Here is a 25,526-nt window from a genome sequence, read left to right as displayed (position 1 = left end):
GGGAAATGAAGGGATTAGACTTAGATGATCTCTAAGTTTCTAACATTTTGTGACTGACTTCTTTGTTACCTCTGTTTATCCCTCCCTGTTCATGTACTTTTCTGGTGCTTGTTATTCAGCATGATTTTTTCTGTCTATATTTTTGTTATTTGTCATTGTCTTCTCTAAAGGTACCTGTGTCTTAGCAGATGAAAGCTATGTTTGTCTCAGTGAACAAATGCAACATTTGAGCTTTCTTGAGAGGTAAACAGTTGTATTTCCAACAGAAATTAAAATGATTTACCAAGAGTGTTTTGTGTGACACAATTGTTGAAACTGGGCCAAAATGAAGTCCTTATAACTCAAGTGTGATCTTCAGAGCTGAACAGTTCAGTGCAAACTGTTGGTTCTACAGGCTACATCACTGTTCCCTGTCTCATTTGCCCTTCCTCATGGCTCCTCCCCAAATAAGCTGCCTATCTTTAGGTAGCTCCGACAATGTGGAGGCAAGAACTGACCTTGAGTAGATAGGTGTAGTTGGAGAGAAGCTTAGGTGAAACATTCTCAGAAATGCGTTGAGGGGAAAGAGAGGCGCAAGGATAGTCTTTGTTTTTAAAATTATTAGAGACACATTAGCCTGTTTTGTTAAAAATAATGTAGGGTATTTTGAAAAGTGCGTTCTTTTTTGATATATCTATAGCTTCCATTTGGATAGCTAGCTGCCTACAGTACATGGAGTGCTAGGCCTGGAGTCAGAAAGACTCATCATCTTCTTGAGTTCAAATCTATGGTCTCAGACACTGGCTGTGTGACCCTGGGCAAGTCATTTAACTGTGTTTGCCTCAGTTTTCCTCATCTGCAAAATGAGTTGGAGAAGAAAATATCAAACCATTCTAATGTCTTTGCAAAGAAAATCTCAAAAGGAGTCACAAAGAATCAGACACATGGCTGAAAAACAACTAAATGACAATATGACTTCTGTTTATTTATTGAATCTAAATAGCTACAATTGTCAGGCTGTAAAATGAGCCTAGGTTGTATGGAAATATGTGATTAAGAGAACTGAATAATGAGGTCTCTAATTAATCTGCTATGGAGTTGGCTATAAGCAAAGATTTTTCTGTGTTTGGGACTTTGCAGAGTGTAGTCAGAGATTAGACCAAAACTTTCAATGAATAAAAGAAATTAACCCACCTCTCCATGCTAAAAGGTCTACGAAAATGCTAAATCTAGGTACAAAAGATTTTTTTTCTTTTTGTTTGACAACACACAAATAAATAAATCAGCATGTGGGCCCCAAAAGGCAGAAACAGAAGCAAATGAGAAGAAAAGGAGATTTTCTGGGAGGTAGCTTTCAACACCACATAAGAAAAAAATTTCATGACAGTTTCATCTATTCTAGGGTAGAGTGGGCTGCCATGGAGAGTAGTGTTATTTGACACTAGTGGTATTGAAGTGAAGTCTGGATGACTAAGCATTTGTAGATGTTTTCAATGGAATTCACGTTCCTGGTAGTGGTCAGACTTGGTAACATTGTAGTTTTCTTCTAATTCTAAAATTTTAGAAGAGGAAGAAGTATTCATTTAGATTTTCCCCTCTTGAGGTGGGTGGGGGGGAGGTATGACGTTAGTTAGGCAATCAGAGCAGTAGGTAGGTAGACTTGGAATCAGGAAATCTGGCCTCACATACTTAATAACTGTGCTACCCTGGACAAGCTGTGAGAAGAATGGAAAAGGTAGAAGAGGAGCCAGGTTGTGATGGACTTTGAATGCCAAATAACATCATATCTGAAATAACAGGGAGCTACTGAAGTCTGTTTGAATAGAGAGCTGACTTATTCAGATCTGAACTTTAAGAAGATTAATTTGACAGTAGAAAGTGGACGAGAGTGGGGAGAGACCTGAGGCAGGGACAATAACTAGCAGACTATTGCAGTAGTTCAGGCGTTAAAGCCTGCAAGTGAGTTGGGGGAATAGGGAGGTAGCAGTGTCAGAGGAGAGAAAAGGGCACGTGTCAGAGGAGAGAAAAGGGCACGTGCCAGAGGTATTAGAGAAAATGAGAAGAACTTGTCAACAGATTGGATGTGAGAGGCAAGAGTGAGGACTCAGGAATAACACTTAGCTTTCCAGTCTGGGTGACTGGCAGGATGGTGGTACCCTCAACAATATTAGGGAAGTTAGGAAGAGGAGACGTTTTGGGAGAAAGATGATGAGTTAGGTTTTGGACATGTTGAGTTTAAGATGTCTATGGGACATCTAGTTCAGGATGTCTAGTAGGGAGTTAGAAATGCAAACCCAGCATGTGGTAAGTATTTAATCAATGTGTGTTGACTTTTCCTTTCACCTTCCTTTTCCTCTGCTCCTGTATTGTCCCTGTTTTTCTTTTCTTTTTTGACTCTAATCCCTTCCCTTTTTTCTTTTCTTTCCCTTTTTTCTCTTTCCTTCCCTTTTTTTCTTTCATTTCCTTTTTCTCTTTTTTACAACTGGATCTCTCAACCTCATCTTGGCCAGAAGTGCAGTGGCTACTTACAGATCTAAAACCGCTACCAGTTGCACAGGAGCTTTGTTCTTCACTGCCTGGGACTTTGGCAGGATTGCCCCACCTTACATAGCCTGGTACTCCACTCTTTAACCATTCAGTTGGATGCAGACTGTGCAGAACATGCCATCACCTTGGCCTCCTACTCAAAATTCCTGAGCTTAAGTGACCTACTAGCCTTAGCCTCTCCGGTAGTAGGTTCAGCAAGCTTGGGTCATCTCTCCTGAATCATCCCTCTTTCCAAAATCAATTCCTTTGTAAATCTTAGGCTATTGTCTATTAACTTTTTCATTTAAAATTTTTACATCTTGTTTGTGATTGCTTCTTGTCCAAGTGGGGACCAAGCAGTTTCAGTAAGAGCTTAATCCAACAAGCGTTTTCTTCTCACGTAGACTACTTACATATCTCATCATGCTCTGAGAGGCTATAGTACTCTCCTTTCTCTAAAAAACATTCTGCGTTTGAGATATGTATGTATTTGGCCCTGAATTTCAATCACAAATAAGTTCAGTTCTGTGTATCCTGGTTCCATTCACCTTTGAAGTAACCAGTGAACACGCCTTCTGCATATTAAAAGAAGTTTATTTGGTCTTTTTAGCAAAGTCAGCAGATTTATTATGGCTGTCCTGCCATTTTACAAGAGTAAATCCTTACTAGTTTAGAAGAGAATAGGATACTTTATTAAATGTAGCAAACCAAGGAATAGAATCAGGGGAAATTCTCCTTTTGGAACCTAGGAACTTGGAGCTGGAAGGGATTACATGAAAGATCATCAATTCTAAGATTTTGAAGAGGAAAACAAGTTCCAGTTTGACACTTAAAGCCAGCCCTTTGTCCACTGGTCCAGTCTTCTTACTCCTGACTTGCCCATGAACTCTAGAATCTAGCTCTGCTGGCCACCTGGCTGTTCCTTGTACTCCCACTCCATCCCCTAGCCCTGGACATGAACAGATACTGCATTTGATCGTTGCTGCTTCACTGGCTGAGGAGAAGTGACTTGACCTAGCTCAGAAAACCAGGGAGTGATTCAAGCCAGGTCTGCCCAGTTTATGATTCAGCTCCTTCTACTGTGCCTTACTGACCTCTGCAACAAAAGTATAAAATAGGTTTTTGTAAAACTGGAATGTTTTACAAATACTCTGAAGTTCCAAGGGCCTGATGTTGTGTCAGGTTTCTTTGTTGCTTATTTAGCCAATGTAGCAATATGGTGAAATACAAATGGAGATAGAAATTTTAAAAATGAACATGAAAGCTAATAAAAAAGTGAATTCATTGTTCCCATCCAGTCAACAAATAAATGCATGTGTGCTCACCAAGTTTTTGCTGTACCTTATACGTACTAGATCTGATCAATGGTTAATGTGTATACTTTCCTGAAGAGGTGTTGTGGTCTAGTGTGAAGGGTGCTGGGTTTGGAGTCAGAGCTGAGTTGGAATCCTGGTTTGGGGCAAGTCTCTTAACCTCTTTGGCCCTCAAGCTCCTCATCTGTTAGAGGGTATAAACTGTACAGCACTGCATTCATGTGGGTTATTGTTATATAGAGAGAGTATATGGCATTTCTTTATGTATGCAGTTATTAGGTGGGTCAGATTGTGGAGAGGTAGATCTGCGCAGTGTCATAAATGACTTCTTAAGAAATGGAATTATGTAAAAAATCTCATGGGCTCTATCGCAAAATAGCAAGATGCCTTTTACTTGAAAGGTTCAAATGGAGGCTCAGTGACTACTTGATCATGCTTTGAGCCATTGCTGGACTAGAATACTTGTGAGATTTTGAAGTGCCTTGATATCTATGCATCCCTAAATGGATTATCTCTATATACGATACTGCAGACATGCCGTGTGTAATGAACTTCCTATCTGGAAGCAATCGTTGCTCTGTCCCTTCACTAACTTAATTTATTAGTCTCACTAAATTCATAGTAATTCCCTCCACCTAGAATAATATCCCTTTATTTCCACCAACCTCCCCTCAGCTGTTTCCAAAATATGCCATAAAATGCACCTCCAAGAAAACTTCCAAAGTTAGATATTCCATAATCCTTTTTTCCTTTAGTTTGTGTCTCCATAGCACTTTGTATTCAGTAGATTTGCTCTTATTGGCATGTTGCTCTGAAGAGATTGTCTGGTGCAGTACCCACACTGTGTATCCAGCAGATAACCTCTGTCCCTCTGATTGGAGGGCTCCCAGGCCAACAACTCTTTATTTCCTACCTGCTACATTTTTTGGACTGGATTTTACCACAGTCTCTCTCCAAGCAGCTTCTTCTCTTCCCTTATTAGTTCTTTGAGGACAAGGACTGTTTTTCTTATTTGTATCCCTAACACTTAGCACAGTGCCGGGCACCAGTTAGGCACTTAATAAATGTTTATTGACTGACTGCCACCTGGAATATACCTAGAGTCCGGAGTAATTGGCCAACTCCCTGCTCATGGCAGAGAGACCCAGGACTACCAGGAGAAAATATTGTATATGTTTATATATTTGGTCACCGGGTACAATGGTGGACGCTGATGGTCCTTGCTACTGGGGAGGATGAAGCTGGTAGATTTCTTGAGCTTGGTAGTTCTGAACTGTAGTGGGCTAAGCCTATTGGGTGTCCAAACTAAGCCCCACACCAATATGATAAATCCCTTGGAGAGGTGGTAGTGAAGGCCTGCAGGCTGCCATAGGAGGGGTGAAACTGTCCCCCTGCCCAGATCAGAAATGGAGTCAGGTTTCCCTTTTAAGAGGAAACTAGGTGGTACAGTGGATAGAGTGGTGGGCATAAGGTCAGGAAGACTCATCTTCCTGAGTTCAAATCCGGCCTCACACACTTAGTAGCTGTGTGACCCTGGGCAAGTCACTTGATCCTGTTTTCCTCAGTTTCCTCATCTGTAAAATGAGTTGGAGAAGGAAATGGCAAACCACTCCAGTATCTTTGCCAAGAAAACCCCAAATTGTGGTCATGAAGGTCAGACATGACTGAAATGACTGAACAGCCACAAAATAGATTTAATAATTGTCTATTCTTTGAATTACATTCTATTTTCTAAAGTCCTTTCTAGTTCTAGCATTCTATATTCTTTGTTAGAACAGTCTGTTTTTCCTTATTTAATTAAACCCATAAGGGATCTCAAATACTATCTAGTCTGTTCCTTTAATTGTACTGATGAAGAAACTGGAGACCTGGAAGGGGAGATTTGACTTGAACCATGGTCACCAAAGAAGGCAGTAGCAGGTGCAGGACTTTGTCTTCCAAGTTTAAAAGTCCTGTTCTTTCTGCCACACTATGGACTTCTGGTCTGTAGGACTCAGCTCATGGTCTCTATCTGCTCAAATGCTTATTTAAAAGTAAGTTCCTACTTTGAGGCTTTTCCTACAATTTGTTGTCATTCAGTCATTTCAGCCCTTTTCCACAATAGTGCCCCCAAATTTAAGTTCTATTTGCAGTTGTATAGTATTCCTTTAAATATCGTAGCCTATATCTTTTGAAAATTAATTTATAGAATATTCATTTAACCTATTTTTATTTTATAGAGGGATTTTTCCCTGGCATAATTTCATTTTAAAAAAGGATTTGTCTATTACCAAGTACTTATTGAAATTTTGTTTCCAAGATTTTATGAAGCCCCAGTAAGGATTGTAATCCTTAATTAAGGGAGAGGTTTCATTTCTACTCTGGATGATTTAGAAATATGTAGCTTGCCATAGGTTGAATGCAACAATATTTTAATGTTAGAGTTTGAGAATTTCAATCTGTGTTCTTTATAATATGTTTTGTAAAGGAATTAGCAAACTTTCCCTGATTGCAACTGAAGTCTCTTCTCAGCCCTCTTAGCTGACTTGAATTCAGTCTGGTTCATCATTTCCAGTGGCTTTTGTTTAGTAAGATCAGCAGTATAGGCTCTTTTAAAAAGAGATAGTATGGTCAGACTCCTCATTGTAGAAGTCTGATGTGGTACCTTCACACAGGGCCTATGAGAATTCCTTATCTTCCAGATTGCAATTTGGATTAGCTAAGAGGAGAGAAAAAAGAGATTTTTCCTTTAGGGAGATTATTCCTTTCTAGGTGACCTGTTTCACTTGTCACTGGAAAGTATCACCAGAGAGAGAGATCCTCACTGGCTAATCTAAAATAATGGTTCCTTGTAGGACTGGGTCCATTTCAACAACCCTTGAAACCTCTATTATCAGTAGGAATAAAACAAGAGCCCTGAACTCCACCCCTTTCATAATCACATTAGGTGGGTCTGAGGTAAATATTTAGTTATCTACTGACATTTGACTTTGTGTGTTCCAATGTTCTATCATGTCGATTTCACAGGCTTGTAGTAAAGATCTTTTTTTTTCAAAGTAATATGGTAATTATAATTACATATATGATATGTTGATCTCAGCTTTATCACTGACTGAGAATCATATGCTGGAAGTATTTTTGCTTTTGCTTTTTCATTAAATATGAAAGCAAACTCCTCTTCCCAAGTGCAAAGGAAATGTATTCTTCACTCAGTTTCAGAAATATAAAGTAATGTAGTGGGGAAAGCATTAGACCAAGAATCAGAAGACCTCGATTTCTGACCCTTTCCTTTCAAAACCATATTGTTAAAGTTGTTTACCTTTGATGGGCCTGAGTTTTTTCCTCTGTAAAATAAGGAGATTCTTTTAATGAGATGATCAGGATCCCACATAATTCTAGCATTGTCTGTTTCATCTTTTAAATTACAGGCTGGAGAATATCTAGCCTAATTCCCCTCAGTTCACAGAAGAGAAAACAACAGAGGGCCAGAGGAGGAAGTGACTTGACATTACACTGGTACTAGAGCTGAGATTTGAATCTGTCTTTAGTTCTAAATATCTTTTCCTGAATTTCTGAAAGTGCATCATTATATTGAGATATTTCAGTGAGGTGCTTATGAGTAAATCAGTGTTGCAACCATAAGGAACTACAAAATTCATGAAACTTCAGGTAGAAACAAAGCTTAGATAAGTCAGACTTGGCCCCATTCTGTAGGGAGCTCACTGTCTAAGAAAGTGACTTAACGTAATTATAGTTTAATAAAAATATAATTACAATACAAATTAAATACAAGTTAAAATAGAAGAAGAGTATCAAACGCTGTTAAAGCAGATGAGTCTCTTTTCTGAGGGAATCAGGAAAGGCTTAATGGAGAACATTGGAATTGGACCTTAATCTTGTAGGATAGAGAGGATGTCAACAGGCACAGCTGGGATATGGAGGAGGCCATTGTAGGCAGAAGGAATATCATAAGCAAAAACACCAAGGCAGGAAGCCATGGGACCTACGTGGGAGGCAGCAGGAAATTCACCCTGGATCTCCTGATTTCAAATGCAGTGCTTTTCCCACTGCTTTGCTTTCATTCATTCAAGAAATATTTATTTATTTGTGGACAACAGTGTGCCTAGTGTGTGGGGAATATAAACACTTAAAATAAACTATCCCTTGCCCTCATGGAGCTCATCATCTAGTAGGAGAAAAAGACATATGTACTCGTTATTTTAATACATGAAAATATTTTAATATTTAGTCATTTTAGTACATAAAAATGAGACCTTTAATGCCCATAAAAACTTAGATTGCATAAGAAACACAATCCTTATTCTAGAGAGTTAAGATCCTTTAATGCCCCTTCTTTGTTCCTCTTTACTGTGGTTAGAGGTCATGGGTAAGTCAGATTGAAACCCTGCTTGGTTCTTTCATGCTTAATTGACAAGATGGAAATCTTTGGACTGAAGTGCAAAGTAGTAGCAAATGTACTAGAAGAAAACTATTCCGTTTTTAATTTCCAGAACTCTGGCTTTATGATTGGATAGGATAATTGGCACGAACCCTTTTGTAGACAATGAAAAATCTTTACAGCAACACTCTGATGAATGGGATGTTAATGACAATTGAATTTCTTTCCCTATACAATATTAGAGGCCACCATTTCTCAGAGGAGCTTAATGGATTAAATTTCATCTAGAGGGGTAAAGGGTGTTTGGCCACTTGGTACTACACCATGTGCAGATGTGCATGGAATCCTTATTGGGAGCTTCCCTGCAATTATCTAAAAAGCATGAACAATTTTACATATTTCTTCTTCTACTTAAATGCCCCATTACTTAGTCTGATGAAACTCCTCATGTTCTAGGCAATTTTGAAAGTTTAAACTCTAGACAAACAAGCCAAAATGTCAGGCAGAGATACCTTCCTCTTTGTTAATATAAAATAAATGGATCTCTACAAGAAAAAAACATCCCTTTCCCTTCTTCTTTGTTTCCTTTTGCAATAAGAAACCTATAATTTATGAGCATTTCCCTTTATGGTCCTAATTTAGGAATACTCAGCAGCCATTTTTCCCCAATTAGATTATACAGAGTATTAAAACTGGAAAGGACCTTAGAAAATAGAAGTCAGTGTTGGAAGGGTTCATTTCTTCCTTTCTGCCCTGGAAAGAAATGGTAGTAATTTTCTTAAGAGTCCTCAACACTTATTCCTGCTTCAGACCTCACATTTTCATGTTCTGGGCCTGTTTCATAGATAACACATCAGTGAGAATTTTTTTTTTGTCTTAGTTTGTCAGCTTTTTAAACTTCAGAATCATAAGATAAAGATTTAGACCTGAAAGAGGAATATCAGTCTTATTTTGCAGGCAAGGCACCGAGGCTGGGCAAGGTTACATGAATCACTCAGGGAGTAAGTGGCAGGGCTGGGATTTGAACTGATGATTAGTACTTGAAAATCTCCATCGGGGGTAACCCATCATCTCCTATTACATATTTGAATAGCTCTAATGGTATGGAGTTTTTGCCTTATATAAAGCTAAATTTACCTTTTTGCAATTTCTTAACATTGCTTCTAGTTTTAGTCTCTGGGGCCAGGCAGGATAAACTGTTCATCTGTAAAATTTGAACTAGGCATCCTCTGAGGTCCTATCCAACTCTGCACAATCAATCCTGTGATGACATAAGCCTAATTCTTCTTCCACATGATAGTGCTTCTGGTACCTGAAGACAGCTGTCATGTGCTCCCTAAGACTTTTCCTCTCCAGGCTAAACTTCCCTTGCTTCTTTATTTAGTCCTTATATGGCAGGAACTTACAGTTCTTCCGTGTCCTGGCTGCCTTCTTCTCTTAGGTGCTCCAGAAAATGTATTGCTCAGAAATCAAAGACAGTGCAGTGAATGTTGTTTGATAAGAGCAAGCTACTGTGCAACTAACACCTTCTTATACCGGAAAGGTGTACCTTTTAATGCCATCCAAGATCACGTTAGTTTTTTTGGCTGCTCACATTACTGATTCATAGTGAGCTTTCAGGCCACTCAGATCCCTCAATCTATCCGCTGTCTCATCGTGCCCCTTTCCATTATGTATTTGTAAAATCAATTTTTTTTAACCCAAGTATAAGACTTTACAATTCATTCCTGTTAAATTTCATTATATTAGATTTGGCCAAGTATTCTAAACTGTCAGGATCTTTTTGTATTCTGTTGTCCAGTGAGTAGCCATACTTACCAGTTTTGTTTCCTACTCAATAAACACAAGACCTTTGAACCCCTCCACAACCTTTTTGCAGCCTCATTAAATATTACTCCTCTTGCTGTGCTCTAGAACTCTGTCAGATTGACCTTATCTATGTTTCTCACTTATGGTATTCCACCTCCATTCTCTGTGGCTTTTGCATTAACTGTCCCCTATGCCTAAAAGGCACACACTTTTCGCCTGGGTTTCATAGAATCTCTCACTTCTTCAAGATGAAACTCGAACAGCATCCTTCAGGAAGCCTTTCCTGATCTCCCAACTATTTGTGTCCTCCTTCCCTAACTACCTTGCATTTTACTTTGTTGTATTTTTAAAAATTTATTCAGGGTATAATATGGGTATACGTATTGTCTTCCTTTGATTTAGAATAGAGATTGTTTTATTTTTGTATTTGCATCCCATTAACTGTATTATTGGCAGATTTTAAAATATCCTCTCTATCTTTATCCAGTTTACTAATTAAAATGTTAATAGCAGAAAGCCAAGCACGCATTCCTGGGACATACCATTGAAGAGCTCCTCCCAAGTTAACATTGAGCCATTAACTACTTGTTGAGTCTGACTGTTCATCCAGTTCCAAATCCCACTAATTGTATTATTATCTAGCCAGCCTCTTGCCATATTTTCCACAAGAATAACATAAAACTTTATCAAATACCTCATTAAAATTTAGGTTAAACTCTACAGCAGTATTTCCCTTATCTATCAGTTTAATAAACTTGTCAAAAGGAAATCAGATTTATCTGGCATTACCTGATATCTTTCGTTATGTACCTCTCCTCTTTTACTTTTGAATCCTCTAACACCTTCAAAAGCAGCAGCAGGGGGGGGAAAATCCCCTAATCAGCTATTCATATTTGCTGATTTAGTGATTATATTTGAATTGAAGTTTATCTAATGTATTATTTTGGCTTGGTGGTAATTTTAAGCCTTTAATCATGGAATCAGGTATTAAGAGAATTTCAGCTATCAACCAGAAAATATAGATATTGGGGGTAGGAGTAGGAAAGACAAAGGGGTCATGAAATCACACCTACCGCTAAATAAGAAGCAAATCTGAAAGTCATTATAATACTTCATTTAATTCTTTTAGAGTCCATGGTGGGAAGAATGAACTGGCAAGCCTGGTTAGAACAGATGGCTTATGGCTTCATCATAATATAGTAAAAAACAACATTGAATTTGGAGACAGAATTTGGTGCTAGTTCATGGGCTTTTCTGTGTTTCCATGAAGCAAATGTCTCTCCTCTCCTTTGGGTCTCATTTTCCCTGTCTATTACAGGAGGAGGTTGATGTCCAAAGTCTCTGATTCTGTGAATCTAAACCCTCATTCTGTTAAGTGATCTGTGTGCTAGAGATACCTTAATACTACTAGTATTTTTGTACTCTAGCTCTCCTTCTCTGGCATTCTGGCATATAATAGTCAACTTGTACCAAACTTGAAGTCAGATCACATGGATTAAAATTCAACTCTGTCACTAATTAGTTATTTGACCTTGACTAATTTATCTAATCAGAGTGAATCCTTAGTTTTTGCATGTGTAAAATAGGTATAATACTATTACCTATTTCATAATATCATTAATAGTATTTGGTAAATAGAAAATTTAACTGTTACTATTTTATCACTGTTCCAACTTTATTATTTTCCTTTGCCACTGAAGTTTCTCATTAAATGCTCTATTAGCCCCTTTTTCTTCTCCTTTTGTATTGCTTGGTGATCTTGTCATCTCCCATGGGTTCACTTATCCTCTGTATGCAGATGATATATCCAGATCCATATATCCAGCCTTAGTCTGTCTCCTGAGCTTCAGTCCTGAATCACTACTGCCTTTCAAATATCATTAATGAGATGTCTACATCCCATAGGCATCTCAACATGTCCCAAGCAGAACTCAGCTTTATTTTCAAAACTACATAACTCCCCCATTACTGTCAAATGAGCCATCATCCTCTCATTGGACTCAGATTTGCAACCTTGTACTTGACTCTTTATTCTTACCCTACTTTTCTCATCTATTGCTAAAACTTGTTTTTTCTACCTTCATAACATTTCTTCCCTCTCATAACACCTCCTTTACTGTACTCACACAGTCACCACCCTGGTGTAGGCCTTCCTCACCGCTTACCCGAACTATTGCAATAGCCTTCTCATTGGTCTTCCTGCATAAGTCTCTCCCTACTTCATTGTCTCCTCCACTCAACTGCCAAAGTGATTTCTCTAAAGTGCAGGCATGACCATGTCAATAGCATAAAATTTGAAGTCGTCTTTTTGCCATTTAAAGTCTTTTATAGCATGGCCCCTTCCTGCCTCTGTGGTCTTCTTACATTTATTCCACTAGCTACATTGGCCTATTTCTGCTTCTTAAGCACAACAGTCCATCTCCTCTATGAGCCTTTTCTGTGGCTATTCCTGATTCTGGAAAATCTCTACCGCCTCATATATGCCACCTATATTTTGTATACTTTTGTATATGTGTGATTGTTTATGTGTTGTCTCTACCCGTTGGTCTTTGAGGACCAAGACTATTTTTGCATTTTTTGTACCCTCACTACTTACTTAGCACAGTGCCAGGCACATATAATTGCTTAATAAATACTTTTTGGTTGGTTGGGGGAAGAATTTATTTTGTATCATTGTCCTTAAAATTTATTTAACTGAGCACCTACAACTTTTGTGGATGATAGGAAAGCAGTGAGCTAGAATACTTATGATAAGTTCAAGTCTAAAATTCTTAACCTAGGAGTCAGAGCTCTCCAGGATTTGACTCTATCCTCTACCATTTAACAAACTTAACTACTCAGTGTTCCTGTAGTTATGCTGCACTGTCCTGTCTCTACATATTTGTTCAGATTGCCTCTATATTTGAAATGCTCACCTGTACTTTTCTCTGCATTTGTTGGATCCTTTAGCAGCCAGCCTATGGTCATCTCCTCCAGGGAGTGTTCTCTGATTGCCTTTATGAAGTCATCTCTCTGTCTCTCTCTCTCTCTGTCTCTCTGTCTCTCTCTCTCTCTCTCTTTCTCTTTCTCACTCTCTCACTCTCACTCTTACTCTCACTCTCACTCTCTCTCCTTTAATTGCATCTCCTTTGCACAACAGTAATTTACATATATGCTTTACATTCCTTATTACTTTTTAAGCAGAGGCATCCTGATGAATATCTGGTCACTGGACCCAGATGGCTCAGGAGGAGAAGTGAGGCTGGTGACCTTGCATAGCCCTCCCTCCCTCAAAACAAAGTCAAGCGCAAGTCATGGTATAATTTCTCTGATGGCATGGTCTTCTTCGGCAACAATGGACGAACACAACAACAACTTTTTAAGCTCTTTGAAGACAAGATTAGGCTTTATTCATAAGACAAAACTTGGACTCTGAAGGGATCACAGGCAAGCCACTGCACCTTTCCGAGCTTCCTTGTCCTCTTCTGTAAAAGAAGGAGAAAAACATGAGCATTCCTTGTTTTATAGGCTATAGTGTGTTTTGAATCAATTAACATTAAAATATAAATTGCTATGGAAATGAGCAATATATAACTTTTGCACCTCTGGCCTCACATAGCAATTCACACTCCTAATAGACTTCATAATGTACCATTTCACATAATATATACGTACTTTACGTGGTTTGACTAAACCTTTGTCTCCTCCAGTGACTAGGAAATCATTCTGCTCATAGTAGGTATTTAATCAGTTTGTGGAATGAATTATTACTCCTCTTTGCAATCAGTACATTTCTGTTGAACTTAGTTGTCAAGTAATATGTGATTCCTAACATTAAGGAGTTCAAAGTCTATTTTGAAAGACCTGACACAAGCAAAAAGATGCGTAATGGTACAAAATAGAAACAACATACACCTTGAAGAGGGAAACTAGGATGTCAACAAGATAGTTAGTATTCTTTCCCTAGTAGGTAAGCGCATCTGTCTCATTTTCTGATAAATTTCTCAGTGACAGCCCTTTCCAGTTCTGAAGTTCAGGGAGAAAGGTGTGTGATTCAGTTCAGTTCACTCCAGCACTTAACAAGCATCTATTACACAGGGGGTACAAAGTGAGAGAGGGAACCATTCCTGTCATCAAGGAACTTGCATTCTCCAGGGTGGCACAGAGTGGGGAGATTCGGCATAAGCATAGAATAAGTAAAAACACAAAGTAGTACAAAGTCTTTTCAGAAGGGAGATTGTATAATAATCGGGGTATCAGGAATGGCCTTGTGTAGGAATTGGCACTTCAGCTCTGCTTTGACAGAACCGAGGAGGGAATGTGTGTCAGACATGGGGCAACACTTACAGAGGCCCAGGCGTGGAGGATGGAATTTTGGGTGTGGGAAACAGTTCGTGGGCCAGCTTTACTGGAATGGAAAATATGTGGACAATAATAATAATCATTATAATATTCATAGCAGAGCATACTTATATAAGTTTGTGAAACCTTTTACAAACATTGTTTTATCCTCCCAACAACCCTGGGAAACAGTTGTTATTATTATCCTCATTTTACAAATGAGGAAACTGAGGTTCGGAGAGTGACTCGTTCATGGTCCCGCAGTAAATGAACGTAAAGGATAGGATTTGAAGGCTGGCCTCCTGACTCCATGTTTAGTATTTTCTTCATAGTGCCGTACAAATGCAAATAGGTAGTAGAAATAGAGGAGAAGTTATCAGCAGAGACAGAAATAACAGAAAGGTAACTAGAGGGAGATAAGTTGCTAGATTGTAGACTCAGTTGGCCAAGCTCATGTTGCTACCTCATTTGCTGCTTTTTGAATATTCTGATGAACCTTTGTGATCTGAAACTCTTCGTAGACCATTTTACGTGGTTTCTTATATAGCCTGTGCCTCTTATCTGACATTATGAATGAACATCACAATCCCTTCATTCTTCAGTTAGATCATTTCTCTCTGTGCCACTGCTTGCCTCCTGCATATGTTGGCAGCAGATTTAACTGTGAAGCCATTGTCATGTTTCCATGATCTCTGTGCAGCTGACTTTATTGAATGATCTCATTTATTTTGTATTACATTTACAATCTTAGATCTATGATTTGATTTTTCAGTCCCAGAAAACAAGCTGACAGGTACCAGGTTAGATGTGAAGCTATGTTGGTTGTCAGGTTGTACAGGTTTAATACTTAGACTTGTAACAAATGACCCCATTATCTTTTCTCTGTTGCAAGACATCTTCTGGTTCCAGCAAATCTATTTTATTTGAGTATTTCCATAGATAAAAAACCACAGAGCTAGAAGGGAATTTAAAGATTATGTGGTTAACAGTAATGATGATAATATCACAATCACCATTCTCCTCCTCCTCCTCATCAGGATAGCGGTAAGTCCTGTAATTACACTGGTTAAAAAGAACTCCTCCCCTATCCAGTCCTATTCCAATGCCTTATTTTAGTGTGGAGGTGACCCTGGGTTCTTAAAGGTTCAAAAGGAGTACAAACTCTGACCAGCTCTATCATGCTGGAAAGTTTTTGAGCCCCACTGATAGTTCAAATCTCTTTTCTAAGGACCAAGCTTTGTAAATACCAAAGGATACTTCATCAAGAGTCTGTCTTCCTACTGTCGAATTTATTTATTTATTTTTAGCCATAGCAACCCAAGAAACAAGGAAAAATTTTCAAATGCCTCCCAGTCCTGTGTAGTGGCTCCTACTGCTTCTGTGATGGCAGTGGTAAAGAGGCAGGAGTGCTTAGCAAGGGGTGCTAAGAATTACACTTTTTTAGACCATGAACAAATTTTAATTTGACTGTTTATCCTCCAGATGTGATCTAGTGACCAACAAGTGGACAAATTTTTGGAGCTAAGTCATATCTAGCTTGACATTCCTGCTATAAATGAAACCATAAGAAAGAAGGAAGTTACAGTTAGATTCCTTTATGATGGTTCATGAGTTATTCCTGGAGAGGCAAAGGAAGGAGTTGTGACTAGGTTTTATCATATGCCAAATTACAGGAAACATTATTTCATGGGTCACTTGGCATTCAGTACTAATATGTTGCTAATGATAAGTATTTGCAGAATGACCACCATGGAAATCATAGAAGCTTCTGCCCCCATATCAGTTACTAACGAAGAAATCAGAGAGAAGTTCCACAAACAACGTGATAAGACTCTCCAAATCGAATCAAAATCCACTCAGATATTTGGTGACGTCAGTGAAAAAGTAGGAAGGAAAAATGGGAAAATAATGTTCAGGGAAAAAAAGAGAGGTCAGAGACTTGAAGATTATTCAGAAGCCTCAGGCTTCCGTTTTGTGGATATTTTATTTGGGAAAAAAAACAATGGGTAGGCAATACACATAGAAAGCACTGCATAATACCACAGAGGATAAAGTATATTGTATTTTAAGAGACAGGAAAAAATGTGCCTTTTTTTTGTGGCAGTTATCCGTGAGTCAGCTGTCTGTCTATAATTATCCCAAGTCAGCAGAGCTAAGGACAGAATTTGTATAAAGACCAGAAGAGAGCATTAATAGTGAAAATATATATGACATACAATTAAAATGATTTAACCCTGAATTATGTAAACAAGCAATTGAAAATTAAAAAATGGAAAATGAGCCACAGAAATGACATTGACTTACACTAATAATTTCATCCAGAAGTTTAACTAGTGTAAGTTAACTGCCACAGCAAGAAGAACAAAAGATCCCAGAATGCACTTTAGTCAACAAACATCTGACTGCTCAAGACAATACTGAGTTAGAATATAACCTCATCTGTATTATCTTATGAAGAAGGATGATGGACAATTATGAGCAATGTTGTCTCATAAAGCAGAAAGAAATAGAAGATAAAACCAGTTTGAAGAAACCTTGGCAACATATCCAGGTAAGCAAAGTCAAGTCATTCTGTGGACATTCGAGGATGAAAATGGAAGGACTGCAAACAGAATAAAAAGGGAAAAGATTTGCCAAAATTATTTTAATGAGCTATTTTTTTCCATCAAAGATAATGTAATTACTGTATTTGGACCCTAACATCACAATCCCCAAAGAGCTTATAGAGGAGGTAGGAATAGTGCCAAAGAGAACAAAAACAAGAAAAGTAGCCAGATTGGATCAAGTTACATGTAGAGGAGATCCATGCTTGAGGTGATGTAATGTGAAGGCATTGGAGGACCAATAGATAGGGTACCTTAAAGAGGGTGCAGAAAAAAATCTTGGGCCTTATTAATCCCCCCCCAAAAAAGTGACCAAGAGAGTAGCAGTACCCACTAACCCAAATGCCTACCCTCCCACCTATTAAAAAATCTTTATGGAAGTCATCTATTCATGAATCTTTGGCCGCTATCTCACTCTATTTGGCATCCTTGATGAGAGTATTAGTGGGGTTTTGCACTGGACTTTTTTTGCACTCTTTTTCTGCACAAGGAAGCTTTTGAAACTGATAAATAGCAATGGACTACATCTTTACCGCCTGGCATTTAATTGAAAGATGTAGAAAACATAAGATACCATTGTGCTTATTGTTTAAATGTTTACTAGGAAAAAGCATTTGATTGGCTAGAATAGAACACTACTGTACAGACTCCTTTACAGCATGGTGTATCCCATCCATGCATGACAATCATGCAGCATTCCTAGGAAGATATAAACAGAAATTATACTGTTCTCTGTCTCTCTGATAATAAGCATCAGGCAAGGCATAAAATAGGGAGTTGTGTGTTTGCCAAAGTTTGTTTGTTACTATGATCAGGAGGATCCAGTGCAGTGTTCAGGTTGAAGAGGGATTCTCCGTGGATGGTGAGGTCTTCCAGATAACTCCTTTGTGGATGACAAAGGGCTGATTGCTTGAAGATCCAGGACACTGAAGAGCCTTCTAGAAAAGATCTATAATCATTCAAAGGAATTTGACCCATCCATCCACACAGGAAAGACCCAAGTGGATAAAAATGTCCATTGCCCAGATTTCAACACTCTTTATAGTGCTTGTCCAATAGTATGTATATCTGGGACACGCAGTATAGATGGACACTGATCTGAGCTGATTGTTTTTTGGGAAATTGCACAGCTTTTCTACTGCCTCCTGCTTTTTGTGGGAAAAAATGCATTTTTTTCTTTGATAGTAATAGCACATTATGGATATTGCTCAGTGGCAGTAAGAAACATCCCCAAATGACTGAAGAGTTTCATACAGAGAAGACAGTGGAAAGTCACATGTTTGGTATGAGCAGTCTGCAATACACAAGCAGTAAGGACCTAAAAGAAGGATTGGGTCCAAACTGCACCATGGAGGGATGGTGTGACAGGATGAGAAGATGGGTCAGTCAGATGACAAGAAAGAGAAGTGAAAGGTGGGAAGTCAGAATGCTCTGCTGGTGCCCTCTGAAGCTGGGAGAAGTGCCTCTAGCACTTCTAGAAGTCTCCTATTGCAAACGTTTTTTGCAAAGCACAGATAAGAGTCGCATAGAGTGACCAAATGTGAGTGGTTTATGATTCATATAATTGGAGGGAACTCTCAGTGATTAGAGATACATGTAAATATATGAGGGAGTTTCCATATGGAGAAACCCCCTCTACCCATAGTGCTGGCACCTTCTTTGCACTTTAGGGGCTTAGAATTAAGTGGCTTGCCCAGTAGCCTTCTGTCACCCAGCCAGTATGTCAGAGGTGGGACTTGAACCCTTTTCCACTGCACTAAGATTGCCTCTTACAACAACAGATATTCACATAGTACTTTAGAGAGCTTTACTTATATTGGGCCATTTGATCTTCTTAACAACTTTGTGAGGGATAGGAGAATGAGAGTGGGCTGGATTGTTTGAAAACAACCCACATGCCTCTATTAAGTACCTGCTATATTCTAGGCACCATCCTAGGACAAAAACGTCTTGCTCCTGGTTTTAATGTGTTAACTTTCTAACAGGGGAAATAGCATACACACTTAAAAGTAAATAAAAAGCATATCTGGGATAAATATTAAATATTGGCAAGGGCAGGAACTCATTGAAGGGAAGGAGGAATGAGAAAGAGCTTCATGGAGGAGGTGACACTTGAACTGAGCTTTGAAGTTTTAAAGAAAGCTAGAGTTTCTGAGATGACAACAAAGAGGAAGTGTATTCCCAGTCCGGAGGCCAGCCTGTAAAAAGGTCTGGAGATGAGAAGGTAGAGTACTGAAGAGGAGCGATGGGAAATAAGCCTGGAGCAAGATGAAGGACTCTAAATGCAAAACAGGAGTCTGCATTGGATCCCAAAGGTGTTTGTGAAGCCTTGGAGCTTCTTGAGGTACGGAGTTTCTGGATCAGACCTGTGCATTAAGAATACCACCTTGGCCACTATGTGAGGAATTGATTGGAGAGATGAGAAACTTGAAGCAAAGGGACAAATTAGGAAATTATTGCAATAGTCTAAGGAAGAAGTAATGAGGACCTGAACTAGAGAGGTGGCCATGTGAGGAGATAGAAGGGGAATGGATGCAAAGATGCTATGGAGATGTAATCCGTTTCTTGGCATCTGGCTTGAATATGAGTGATGCAGAAGAGTGAAAATAAATAATGTGGATATTTTATTCCCATTTTACACATGAGAAAACTGAAACTCAGAGATTAAATAACTTTCCCTTGGTCACAAAGCTAGTGCCAGAGGTAAGATTTGAACCCAGGTTCTTCCTAAGTTCATATCTAGCATTCTGTTTACAGTAGCATTCTATCCAGTGTATGAGAAGCAACAAGGTATAACAGAAAGTGCACTGAACTTGGAATCAGGAAATGTGAGTTTAAATTCTAATTCTGTCACTTACTAGCTATGTGATAAAGGGCAAGTCATTTAATATCTTTAAGCCTTCTCCTTTATAAACTGCTGCTGATATTCTCTGCTCTGTCAGCCCCATAAAGTAGCCATGAGAAAAGCGCTTTCTCAGTGTAGTTCCAAGCTACTTTCTCCAATGAGCAGACGAGTTCTTAGCTCCACGAACGTACAGATGTGCTTGTCTTTTCCCCACCCCTTGAACATTGGCCATTTTCTGCTTTTTATCATCTTTGCCATTTTGCTAGATGTGAGATAAGACACAGAAGTTGTTTTGGTTTGCATTTGTCTTATTGCTAGTGATTTGGAACAGTCTTTCTTATAATTACTAGTCGTTTGCAACTCTTGCTCTTAAGGAAAGTGCTTTTTAAATTGTAAGGCACTTTGGCAGTATGAACCATTGTTGTTATCTTGTCCGGGCATTCTTAACCTGACAACCTATGAATTTTTTCATTTAGTACTTTAATAATTGTATTTCAGTACAACTGGTTTCCTTTTTCTATGAATTTTTGTTTATGCATAATTCTGAGAAAGGGTCCCTAGGCTTCTCCAGAGAACTATTGAGGTCCAAAGAAAAGGTAAGAACCCCTGATATAGTCCAGTCTCCTCATTTTACGATGAGAAAACTGCCAAAATGTCAAAGAGAAAGTGGCAGAAAAAGGACAGGAATCCTGTTTTCTACCTCTCTCTAATAAATATGCTGTCACAGAAGAGTGTGGAGAGTGAAGAGGCAGCGTGGCCCAGTGAAAATACCGATGGTCCTGGAATCTCAGCCACTTTCAGTCACCCTCTATGTAAAGAGGATAGTAGGAGAGATATGTGGAGCATAGAGGAAGAGGATTGGAGAGGAGAAGGCACCCAGAGATGCAGGGCTGATGATCATGTTTTAAAACTGCTCAGGAAGAAACAGGAAGCCAGCATCAGGGAGAGAAAAGTGCAGGCAACAACCAGACATAAAGGCCTCTCTGAGTCCCCCCTCAGCAGTGAGCAGGAGCATGCTCTGCAGATTCTTTTAGGACCAGGCCCCAGGACTGGCCAAAGGTCTTAAGAACTCCCAGGATCATATAGGAGAGAGAGTAGGATCATGGATTTAAAGATGGAAAGAACTTTCAAAGAGATCTAGTGCAGCCCCCGTTGTTTAACAGATGAGGGGACTGAGCCCAGAGTGGTCACAAAGGTAGGAAACGGCAGCACCATGTTCACTTCTAGCCCCTCTGGCTCCAAATATTGCAGTGTCCTTTTGACCATTGGTGCTACCTCTCTCAACAAAGGTAGGCCAAGGTTAGAAGCAGGGGTCTGCTCCAGGAAGCCTGTGGCAGTCAGCTTGTGGGAGATCATCGCGAAATGTTCGGGGTGAGCTTTGATGCGTCAGGCATCAGTAATGATACAAATCAGCACCTGAGTGATTGTTTTGTTGACTGCTTAGACTTAAGAAAGTGACGGAAAGAATGTTAAGGGTACTTGAAAGTACCCTTAAAAGATTGAACTTAAAAGTGTGCCACAAGAGAGCCAAATGTTAAACATTTACCATTAGGCCCCTAGTTAGGATTTTGTGAACTCTCTTGAAGTAAACGTAATAGTGACTCTGCTAACCCATATGCTTAAAATGATGAGAGAAATAATGACAGTTCATTTCTAGAATATTTTTTTCACAGCAACCTAATGAGGTGTCAGGAGTGTGTTATTCCTATTTTATAAATGAGAAAACGGAGGCTCAGAGATCATACAGCCTGCCCAGAGTTGCATAGCTAGTACCTGGTAGAGCTGCTAGGATTTGAGACTAGGGCTTCTGATCCCAGTCCAGGGTTATTTCCACCACGCCCTGCTGCTTCTCTAAATAATAACAATAATAATTCACATTTCTGTAGTACTTTACTTTTGCAAAGCACTTTTCTCATAATAGTCTTGAGAAACAGGTATCATCATTTTACAAATAAGGAAATTGAGGTTTGGAAAGCACAAATACTTATCACCCAGGAAGAAATTAATGGAGTCAGGACATGGACCCAGTGTTCTTTGTCATATTTCTCAGCTCTTTTGGATAGGCCATGCTTCCTCCCTTTGGAGTCCCACCTGAACTTCATGGAAATCCAAGGACACAGGAGAGCCATCTTGAAATCTGAGGATCCAGGTTCCAGTGCTGTCTCCGACAGTTATTAGCCATGTAATCGAGAAAGTCCTTCATCTCTGAGCCTCAGATGTGATGACACTTGCACCATCTACCTCACAGAGCTGTTGGGAAGATCAGATTAGATTGCAGATATGAAGGCACTTTGCAAGCCTACAGAGCTACACATATCCGCTGTGATTCTAAGTTCCTGCCCTAGACCTGATGTTGGCAGCAACACAGTGAAATTGAATATGTTCTTCCTATTTTTTTCATTGGAATCTCTGCAGGAGATCTCAGTACTGTTTGCTGCAGGCAGATATTTCTGCTCTTTTCAAATATAGGAAACTCTGGAAGGATGTGCTGATAGCCAAGAAGAATAAAGAGCCTTTGGTCAGTTTGAGAAGGACCAGTGCTGATTTTGTGAGAGTGTCATGGCAATGCTGTGGGTTTAATGATTTAAAAAAAATAATTTGCAGAACTGAGCTATGCTCTCTGAGGGTGCTCAGTAAACATTTCCCTGCCTGACTGGCAGGTCATTGCCACCTACCACACTGCCCAGTGAAAACAGCTGCATGGATTATCATAAAATGGCGGAATTGGAAATGATTTTAGAATATGTAATATCAGAGCTAGAAGGACCCTTAGGGACCAGCTAGTTTAGCTCCTTCATTTTACAGATAAGAAAACTGAAGTCCAGAGAGATTTCATTGCCACAAAACCAGGGCCAAGACAAATCTCTTAACTCCTTTTTCAGCTTCACCATGCAGTCTTATGACAAGGTTCTCATCCTAGTTACGCATTTCCCATTTACTCATTTCCATAAATACCTCACTTTATTATATCTGGGACTGGTAAATAAGAGCATGTTTGTGTCAGCAAGGGTAAAAAAAAATCAGTATTTGGAACTAGGCCAGCAGTTGTATAATAAATAGACATATTGGTGATCCTGCCCTTCAAGGCATAGTTCAGCTGCCACCTGTTTCATTAATCTTCCCCTGATGTTCCCAACACTCAAGCCCAAATTCACTTTTTTCCTTCTCGTGTACTTTTTTAGCACTTGGAATTAATAATAATTATTAAAGCATTTGTACAATAAAGTTTGTAAAGCACCATGCTAATAATACATATTTATATATGTATATAAAATCTTGTTTGATCATAGAACTTTATACGCTAACATCCTCCCATGATACCTCATGAACACATTTTAATAGTGCTTTATAGTGCATGGATTCAAATCCTGTATTCTCAAAGGCTATGCCAGTGGGATAAAAGTTCCAGCAGGTCCTACTACAGATAAATGAAGGCCACAGTGTGTGCCTTTTGTCTGAGGACCAGCTTAACTGGGAGCAGAGAGTTTCATCCTTCAGCAGGTTGGCCACTAAATAATGTTGTTTTTTTTTTTTTTTTTTACCTGTGGCAACTCCCTGAAAAAGCAGAATTGCTGTCTGTATTAGTAGAAGGAATACCTTCAACAGTGAGTGCACAGATTGCTTTAGTATGAAAACATGGCATGTTTTTCTAGTAGTTTTTGGTAACTAAGAAGCTTTCTTTATGTTAACATAGACCTGCTGGTGTACCCTGGAGGTCCCTTTTCCATTAAGGGTTCATTAGTTCTGGGCTCAGTCCTAAGGGAGTTTGGCCCCTGAAGAAAAGGATAGGGTTCATTTTCCTACATTCTTTGGTAGCCATTATCAGGGAGGTGAGATGGGGAAAGTGGGAACCAAGAGGTCATGTATGGTTTGCTGCATCATCCTAAAGCACTGATCTCTTCTGTGTTGAGCCTGAACACCCCTGGACCACCAAAATGTGGCCCAAAGTCCAGTGAATGGGGCAAGGAGAAAGCTTATATGTTTACCCCCATTACACACACACTATTTCATTTGATCCCCATAACAAATATATAAAGTTCTTAATGTAAGTAATACTCTCCCCATTTTGCAGATGAGAAAGTAGTCTGTTCCCCAAGTTTGGTGTGATGGAGATTTGGAGATAAAGAACTTTGTACTTAAAGCTACCGCAATACAGTGTACCACAAAGGGGATTAAAATAGTTGTTCTTGGCTCTAGAAACTGGGACTAGGATCAGTAGTTGAAGGTGCAGGGAGGTAGATTTTAGTTCAGTGTCAGGAAAAGCTTGTGAGCCGTCAGAGCTGTCCAGAAGTGTCATGAATGACTTCAAGCTGTTTGTGCTGGGACTCCATTTTTTCAGGGATGTTGGAGGTAAAATTCATACTTCAGCTTGGGGCTGAATGAGATAAACTCAGAGAACCCTGCCAGCTCTGTGTTTCTAGGAGCATTTCTCTGGTTTGGAATAGTTCCATAATCAGTAAAAATCATTGACAGCTTGACCTGAGGAAAACGTGTGCTACGTCATTTTCAGGCCCCAAACACCTGGGGCTTCTTCCTGGCCCGTTGGCTCTTCTTTTTCCCATGGCAATGCAGGAGCACACATTCCTTGTTCGACTTCACTGGGATTTAGGGCTGCTATTTTTGATCTTCAATTCTGGGTGGTGGTTTTGCAATTCTAAATGCAACTGAACTCAGTGCTGTCTCCCTTGGTGCCTCAGGGCTTTGCTCTACACAGGACTGATGAACAGCTTCCTTTACTGCCCTCAATGGAGGCAGCATCTTGACACTGCAACTCGCAGAAAAGAAAGTTCCTCCCTTTGCCTCCAATAATTATGATAACCCCTTCTTGTAGTTTTAATCACTCCTCCCACCCTAGTCCTGATAGGGAGTCCAAATGCATTTTACAGGTGAAGAAACTGAGGCTCTGAGAGGGAAAGTGACTTGTCCATGGTTATGTGACTGACAATTCTTGTTCACATTTATATAGTGTTTGCAGAGTACTTTACATATATTATTTCATTTGCTTCTCAAACAACCCTGTGGATTTGATTTTATTACTACCCCCTGTCTTTACAGATGAAGAAAAAGACTCAGAAAGAAAGAGAGTTGCGCAGAGTCATACAGCTAATAAGTCTGAAGTGAGATGTGACTCTTGGGGTTCCTGACTGTAAGTCCAATACTCATGATGTCATCCCACCTCTTTAGTAAGTGGAAGAGCTAAGTAGAAGCTTAGGCTTCTAAATGCAGTTTCAGTGTTGAAATGTTTAGTGTACCACATTGCACTGGGAGCTGATCAGACACATTTCACATACATTCTCCTCTTTCTTGACTGTCACTTTTTTCTGTGTGTTTTCTTGTGCTATTCCCCATTCCTGAATTGCTCTCCTTGTCCCTAACCTCACCTCCTCAAACCGATCCCCCCACTGTATCTGCACTTTGATGTAGACCTGCACAACCCAACCCTGGTACTATTTCCTCCATGAAGTTTTCCCTGTTGGCCCATCTGGAAGCAGTTTCTCCTGCATCTTCTTTTTAAAGCTCTCAATAGTCCTTTTTATGGACCATCCTGTTCTAATAACTTGTCTTTACACGTAAGATTTCAAGCTCTATAAGAATGAGAATCACAAATAATTTGTAGAACACAACTATTATTTTGTAAACCCTTTAATTTTTAAAATTCAGTTTTGTTTTCTTTTCAGTTCTAAATTCTCCCCTTCCATGGAGAACACAAATATATTGTCAAGCAAACCAAATTCCCACATTACCCATGTCCC

General features: G+C 39.3%; 1 protein-coding gene across 5 annotated transcripts in view; it reads left to right on the top strand.

Moving 5' to 3' along the window:
• ACER3 (alkaline ceramidase 3) overlaps nucleotides 1–25,526 on the top strand; it is a 184,555-nt gene that overhangs the window by 65,693 nt on the left and 93,336 nt on the right. The window contains exon 2 of one of the 5 annotated variants that reach the window (XM_072610779.1): nucleotides 24,829–24,919. The exons of the other annotated variants lie outside the window; for them this stretch is intronic. The gene's annotated coding sequence lies outside the window, so the exon portion shown is untranslated. The remainder of the gene's footprint in view (nucleotides 1–24,828; nucleotides 24,920–25,526) is intronic. 5 annotated transcript variants of the gene reach the window in all.

This window comes from Notamacropus eugenii, chromosome 5, assembly GCF_028372415.1.
Source record: "Notamacropus eugenii isolate mMacEug1 chromosome 5, mMacEug1.pri_v2, whole genome shotgun sequence".
NCBI classification, from domain to species: domain Eukaryota; kingdom Metazoa; phylum Chordata; class Mammalia; order Diprotodontia; family Macropodidae; genus Notamacropus; species Notamacropus eugenii.
Note: the sequence above shows the minus strand (reverse complement) of the source record. Positions and strands in the feature narration are given on the sequence as shown.